Here is an 8,459-nt window from a genome sequence, read left to right on the forward strand (position 1 = left end):
CTCTAAAGAACTTAAGAGCTGAGAAGAAAGTTTCTAATGCTCTTCTCTTCCATCTTGTAATTAATACACCTTGCCTTATCTTAAGGAAGGTAGTTGTATAATGTACTGTCCTCGAGTTGATTTATTTTTTTCTTTTCTAGTAGTGAAAAGCTGTCATTTTGTTGGGTAAGTGACAAGTGGTTTAAAGTGTAAATTGTAAACACAGACTTTGTAAAGAGCTGTGATCCACTTGATGATTTCAAGGGGGTGATATATTTTTCATTTCAAAATTAAGTAGTGTAACCATGGAGCCTAGAGTGATTACAACTGAAAATGGGAGGATTGCATCCAGCATCCAGGTGGAATCTGAGCCTCCTCTTGACATAAAGGTGCAATGGACACAACCAATCCAGTGTCCACATAGAAGAGGTGGCATTGGATTGGGAAAAGTGGACATAATGGACAAAGGGTATGGGGAAAGGCAGGAAGAGATGAGAGGTGGAGGCGTCTTCGGGACATGGAGCTGCCCTGGATGGTGCTTCAGAGGTAATCACCGGACATTGTAAATCCTCACAGGGCCTACATGATGGAATAGAGGAGAGTATGGGCCATGATGTGAACCAATGTATATGAGGTGCAGAGGTGCCCAAAGATGTACTTACCAAATCCAATGGATGTGTCATGATGATGGGAACGAGTGTTGTTGGGGGGGGGAGAGGGGGGGGTGGGGGGGGTGGGGTTGAATGGGACCTCACATATATATTTTTAATGTAATATTATTACAAAGTCAATAAAAAATAAAAAAATTAAAAAAAAAAATTAAGTAGTGTAAAAGTAAATTTTCTTTTCAGTCAGCACTAGCACACACTTTCATTATGAACATTTATATCTTATCTACAATTATACCTAATGATAAGTAAAGTAGTCCCCAACTTTCAATGGCTAGTGTTTCAAAAGTTTGTGAGTAATTTACTTGGAATTGAGAACATTTTCGATTTAACCCTTAATGAAGCTGTAATGAAACAATTGGCCCCTATTTGTCCCTGATCTCTGCCTTTCCATAATGTCCTTAGAAACATCATTTGTTAAAAACAATTTAATCAGAATGGAAAAAAAACAAAGAGCAGAAGGAAACAACAAACACGAACATTTCACACTCCCTGGACAATCTGAAAGGTCACTCTCTACTGGATATCTGTATTTAAATAAGTCTGCAAATTCAACAAATCCAAAACAATTCCACACAATGTTTAAAGCTACCCAAATGGAACAAAAAACTTTACGGTCATCTTCTCCTTTTTCCTTCTCTTTTCTTCCACAGTAAAACAGTCATTTCTTCTATACTTGTACCATTTAAGCTCTAGCATACATTCTCTCCCTGATACTTGGCAAGGGTTTAGATCAAGCCATCCTTTGGACCATTGCAATGACACCCTTGACTGACTTCTTCCTCCATTTCCTTGCCACTCCCCACCCAGCCCTAATCTAATCTCATCTGCCACCAGATTTTCCCTTCTAAACCCTGAATCTCATCATCTCCTGTCTCTACTTGAATAATTTTAACAACTGTTCAGCCATTAAAAAAACAAACTTAAACTTCTCATGGCATACTGCAGGGATTGGTAAATTTTTTTCTGTACAATGGCAGAAAGTACATAATTTAGGCATTGCTGGCCATATATTGTTTTAGTGATAGATTCTTTGTCTTCAAAAAAATCTTTTCAAAATGTACAAAACCTCCATAGCTCGTGGGCTTTACAAAAAACACCATGGGGTAAATTTTACCTATAAGTCATAGTTTGCTGATCCTTGCTTGGCATTTAAGATCCTTCACATTTTGAACCCTAGTTGCACTCTGGCCTCCTGCTGCAGATTGCCCCAAATTTCCTCCTGTTTGAGCCAGACTGCCAACACACTTTGCTTTTTCCAACCTCCAAAACCTGGTACATGTTCTTTCCTGTACCTGAAAGCAATGGCTTCCTTCTCTGTCAGGAAAACACCCAGTCGTGCTTTAAGATACATCTTAAAATTAACTACTGGACCCAACCCAGAGCAAGATGGCCAAGTAAGTTTCTTCAGGGTTCCACTGCCCAACAGAATGAACTGGAAGAAACATAACAGCATGAACTGGAAGAAACATCTTTCTGAAAACTCCAGAAAACAGTTAAGGGACTACAGTAACAGGATGAGTGTGGAATTAAGAAAAAGACAAACTTAAAAGCAGTAGGGGGACAACCAATAAGATGGTGTTGGAGTAAGGAGCTCCTAGAGTCAGCTCCTGCTGTAGGGCAGTTAATAAACACCCAGAGCTCTCTGGAGTTAGCTGAAGCACCTGTCTGGGGGCTCCTGGAGACCAGAAGAGGATCTTGCAATATCCTTGAAGGAATGGAAGGAGGAGACTGCCCACCTGCATAGAAGACTCATAAGCAGAGCACTCTACACCCTGGAGGGCAGTGCCCATCCTCCACTGGAGGCCCAAGCTGCCTCAGGAGCTGTACGCAGCTGGAATTGAAAGCTCCACTTCCCAAAAATGGGGGAGGAAGAGACGGTTGGCATAGACTGCAGCTACTGATGAGTAAATTCAGCAGACTAAAGTATAATCCTGAGAACAGCTGAAGTTTAAGCCTGTCCAAGTCAGACAGAAGCCAGGAGCCGAGATCTTAACTCCATGCCTGGCATGAGGGGAAGCAGGGTGGGCTGAGAATCCCAATGCTGGTGGGGACCAGCTTCTTTCCATTCAGATCAGATTGCAGGCCTAGCCTATGCCCCCGTGCCACCTCCAGTAGAGAGGAAGCTGCGGGGACCTGCCAGCCTCTCTGGGAAATTAATGGCCAAGCCGCGGAGGCCAGTGATTGTCCTACTCTGGCAGTACAAGCCACCCCAGGAACTATTCTGTGGCTGGAATTGGAAGCTCCACTTCCAAAAAACAGGGGAGAAGAAGATGGTTGGCTGCCGGTTTTGGCTACTGATTGGTAGACTTGGCTGCCTTAGATATAACCCTGGGAACAGCTGGGGTATGAATATTCCCAAGTCAGAAAGAGGCCAGTGGCCGCCATTTTGACTCTGCCCCAAGCCTGAGGGGAAACCAGGCTAACCGAAAATCACAGTGATGGTAGGAACCAGTTTCTTTCATCCAGATCAGTCTGCAGCCCTAGACTAGTCTTCAGCCCTACCTCAGGCAGGGAGGAGGCTTGTGGATCCTGCACCAGCCTATCCAGGTAATTGCAGGTACCTTTCACTGGCACAGACTGAAAAATGGAAGTCTACTGGGGCAACTGCTGTCATCATGTACCCACACTGCATAGATTGCTGCCCACACCTGCAGCTCCATTCCCACCCCCCAGGCAGGGGAGAAAGGGGCATGAAGCTTCATCAGTCTCTCTGGGCAACTACTGTCTAGGCCTGCACAACTTGGATTACACCACACAGCTGTGACTCTATCCCTACCCTGGCAAAGGAGAAAGTTGGGAGAAGCTTCATTGGTCCCTGGCATAATGAGGGTAGCTTGAGCCTCCACAGCTTATAGCACCAATTACAACCTTGGCTCCTACTGCACAACCAGCAAGGGTGAAAAGAGCAGGAAGCCCTAAACTAAAGAGAAAAACTGCACCCAGAATAAATATTCTAGTAGTCCAGATGCCAAGACACCAACAAAAAATTACAATCCACAACAAGAAACAGGAAGCCATGGTCCAGTTAAAGGAACAAGATAAGCCTCCAGAAGACATAAAGGAGTTGAGACAACTAATCATAGATGTTCAAACAAATCTCCTAAATAAATTCGAGGAGATGGCTAAAGAGATTAAGGATATTAAGAAGACACTGGTTGAGCACAAAGAAGAATTTGAAAGCATACATAGAAAAATAGCAGATCTTATGGGAATGAAAGGTGCAATCAATGAAATTTTAAAAAACATTGGAATCATATAATAGCAGATTTTAGGAGGCAGAAAAAAGGATTAGTGAGCTTGAAGAAATGGCCTCTGAAAGTGAACATACAAAAGAACAGATGAAGAAAAGAATGGAAAAAATTGAACAAGATGTCAGGGAACTAAGTGACAGAAAAGGCATGCAAACATATGTGTCATGGGTGTCCCAGAAGGAAAAGAGAAGGGAAAAGGGGCAGAAGGAAAATTTGAAGAAATAATGGTAGAAAATTTCCCAACCCTTTTGAAAGACATAGATGTCCATGTCCAAGAAGCATAACATACTCCCATCCAAAAAATTCCAAAAAGACCAACTCCAAGATGCATACTTATCAGAATGTCAAATGCCAAAGACAAAGACAGAATTCTGAGAACAAGAGAAAGGCAATGCATAACATATAAAGGATACCCAATAAGATTTAAGTGCTGATTTCTCACCAGAAACCATGGAGGCAAGAAGAGAGTGACCTGATATATTTAAGATACTACAAGAGAAAAACTTCCAGCCAAGAATCTTATATCCAGCAAAACTGACTTTCAAAAATGAGGGCAAGCCATGATGATGGAAGAGGTTGTTGATGTGGGAGGAGTGGGGTAGGAGGTGTGGGGGGTATATAGGGACCTCATTTTTTAAAATGTAACATTTAAAAGAAAATAAGAGAAAAAATAAATAAAAATAAAAACAATGCAAGTTATTGGTGGTAGTGTGAGATGTTATATATGCTTGTTTGATGTTATATATGTTTGTTTCATAAGTTCACAACTATTATACATTTATTGTTTATGTATGTTTATGTATGAGTGATAAATTTCAATAATTTTTTTAAAAATGAGGGCAAAATTAGAATATTCACAGATAAACAGAAACTGAGAGAATTTTTAAGCAAGAGACCAGATTTTCAGGAAATTCTAAAGGGTGTGCTAGAGCCTGAAAAGAAAAAACAGGAGAGAGAGGCCTGGAAGAGAGTCTAGAAATGAAGATTAGATCAATAAAAGTAACTAAAAGTGTCAAAAGAGTGGTGAAAATAAAACATGATAGATAAAACTCAAATAGTCTGGAATAAGCTTAACCAACAATGTAAAGCACTTGGATTCAGAAAACTGCAAGTCAATGTTTAAAGAAATAAAAAAAGGCCTAAATAACTGGAAAAACATTCCATGCTTGTGGATTGGAAGACTAAATATCATTAAGAAGTCAATTCTACTCAAATTGATGTACAGCTTCAATGCAATCCTGATAAAAATTCTGCCAGAATTTAAAAAATTGAAAACATGATCATCAAATTTACTTGGAAGGGTAAGAGGTCCTGAATAGCCAGAGACTTCATAAAAAGGAAAAGTAAACCCTCATCTCCAGACTTTAAATCATATTACCTAGCTATAGTGATAAAAACAGCTTGGTGCTGACATAAAGACAGACACATAGACCAATGGAACCAAATTTATGGTTCAGAAACAGACCCTCACATGTATGATCAAATGATTTTTTACTAGCCTGTCAAACCCACACAGCTCAGGCAGAACAGTCCATTCAACAAATGGAGCTGAAAGAATTGGATAGCCATAACCAAAAGAAGGAAGGAGGACCCCTATCTCACACCTTAACCAAAAATTAACTCAAAATGGATCAAAAACCTAAAAATAAAAGCAAGAACCATAAAACTTGTAAAAGAAATTGTAGGAAAATATCTTCAAGACCTGTTGGTAAGTGGTGGATTCTTAAATGAAATAAGAGAAGGACTGAGATGGACTACTGAGGTTTAATGTTTGTAGAAGTTTTAATTAGCTTTACTGTAAAAGTGTGAAAATGTATAGCATGGATGGTAACACATAGTGAGTAACAGCTAGTTTATAACTGAGGATGTGGCTGAAAATGGTAGTCTAGGTATGGAAATGCCAAATGACAGAATGCTAGAGAATAGGAACTGAATAACATAGTAAAGCAAGAGGTGGATGAGAAATGTGGTTGATGGTAAGATGCAAGAGTGTCCTTTGTGAGCTAGAGCAAATGTACATCACTACAGCAGGTTGTTGGGAATGTGGAGAAGTATGGGAAAAATGCACCTGGAATGACCTATGGAATGTGGTTAGCAGTAATAATATAATATTCTTGCATCTGTGTGAAAGATGTACTGTATTGATAATGAGGCAGTATGGAAAATGTGGCCAAATGTACACTATGGATATGGTAACAATCAGAGGATATTATCTTATCTGTAGCAAATGTTCCACTACAGTGTGGTGCATTGATGGAGGGGTGTTGCTTGGAAATTCTGCATGTGTGCATGATTGTTTTATAAGATTATCACTTCTGTCATAAAAAAATATATATATTTAAAAAATAATAATAGGATGGGTTGGGGGAAAAACACACCAAATATAAGATAAAGACTATGATTAGTAGTAAGATTTTGACAATATTCTTTCATAATTTGTAACAAATGTCTCACGACAATGCAAGGTGTTGGTGGAGGGTTGATGTATGGGACTCCTCCATGATGTTATGCACATTTGCTTTGTAAGTTCACAACTTATACTATACACTGAATTGTTTATGTATGTTCATATATAAATGATACAAAGATAATAATAGGGTTGGTTGGGGGAAAAATACTTTGGTTCATAGTAATATTTTTGCAATGCTCTTTAATTATTAGTTTAAAAAGTTTAACAACAATGCAAGTTATTGGTGGTAGGGTGAGTTATGAGAGTCCTCTATGATGCTATATGTTTGTTTAGTAAATTCACAACTATTATTATAACTTATTGGTTATGTATGTTTATGTAGGAGTGATACACTTCAATAAATTAATTTTTTTTAAAAAGCAGTAGGGTTTCCTGATACCCTGGCTGTCCCTTCCTCCACCCCACTTCTCCATCTTATGGTGCAGATCCAGACAGTGCTCTCAGTGTTGATCCCTGGTATCAATTCCAGAAAAAGCAGTGTAACCCTCATATCCATACTGAGAACATGTAAGTCTGACCTAATCCATCTTGTGGTGCCTGAAGGACTAACTGTCCCAGAAGTTGCCATCCGAGATCTTGCCCAATACATAGAAAGCAGCTCATGAAATTCTCCTATAGAATGTTGTGGGGGAGCAGTCAAGCAGTGCTGCCAGGGAAAGGAATTGCTGGCTGTAAGACATGTAAGTGCAGTGCTGAGGACCATGAGGAAAAGTTGCTAGGGAAGAGGGGACATTTGTACCCATATAAATGGATAAATTCCTAGATCCATGCATACATGCCTAAAATAAAATGCATGAGCAGAAGAGTTTAGGGAGGTCCCTCAACTTTGGCCTGCAGCTGTTCCCTAAACTCATTGTATTGATAAATCGGAAGCAGAGCTTTTGCACAGGGCAATCTTCAAAGACTGGGAAAGATGTTTTCTTTTTTTCCTACTTTGTTGTTGTTGTTGTTGTTAGTTCCTGGCATTCAAAGAGAAGCTCAGTCATTACATTACCTGGATAGAAACTTAAAGATCAGATGCCTCAGAGTCTAAATCCAGTGATATGACATTAAAATATCAAAATGTCCAGGTTTCAACAAAAGATTGCAAAACATACAAAGAAACAGGAAGTGCTGGCCCAAGCAAAGGAGAAAATTAAGAAGTCATTAGAAACCATTGGTGAGGAGGACTGGCCTTAGAACATAACAGACAAGGATTTTTTAAAAAATATGCTCAAAGAGCTAAAGGAAAACATGGGCAAAAAAAAAAAAAAGGAAATCAGGAGAGCAATAGAGGAACACAAAGAGAATATCAATAGAGAGACAGAAATTATGAAAGGAAATCAAAAAGAACTGAAGACTACAATAATATAAATGAAAAATTCCCTGGAAGGGTTCAATACCAGATTGGAGCTGGCAGAAGAAAGAATCGGAGAACTTGAAGATAGACAATTGAAATCATCCTTTCTGAGGAATAGGAGGAAGAAAGAAGAAAAGTGAACTGAGCCTGAGGAACCTGTGGGACACTTAACCATACCAGTATATTGTGGGAATCCCAGAAGAAGAAGAGAGAGAGGGGTAGAGGGAATATTCAAAGAAATAATGGTTGATAACTTCCAAAATTTAATGAAAGACATGAATATACACATCCAAGATGCTCAACGATCTCCAAACAGGACAAACCCAAATAGACCCATATGAGGCATATTATCATCAAATTGTCAAATGCCCAAGATAAACAGAGATTTCTGAAAGCCACAAGAGAGAAGCAACATGTCATGTACAAGGGAGCCTCAATAAGATTAGGTGCCAATTTCTTATCAGAAACCATGGAGTTAAAGGTGGCCATGGGATGATATATTTATTTATTTATTTTTAAAGATTTATTTATTATTGGTGGCGGACTTGGCCCAGTGGTTAGGGTGTCCATCTACCACATGGTTCAAACTCCGGGCCTCCTTGACCCGTGTGCAGCTGGCCCACGTGCAGTGCTGATGCACGCAAGGAGTGCCGTGCCACGCAGGGGTGTCCTCGCGTAGGGGAGCCCCATGTGCAAGGAGTGCACCCTGTAAGGAGAGCCGCCCAGTGCGAAAGAAAGTTCAACCTGCC

The sequence above is a fragment of the Dasypus novemcinctus genome, chromosome X (genome assembly GCF_030445035.2).
Source record: "Dasypus novemcinctus isolate mDasNov1 chromosome X, mDasNov1.1.hap2, whole genome shotgun sequence".
NCBI lineage: Eukaryota > Metazoa > Chordata > Mammalia > Cingulata > Dasypodidae > Dasypus > Dasypus novemcinctus.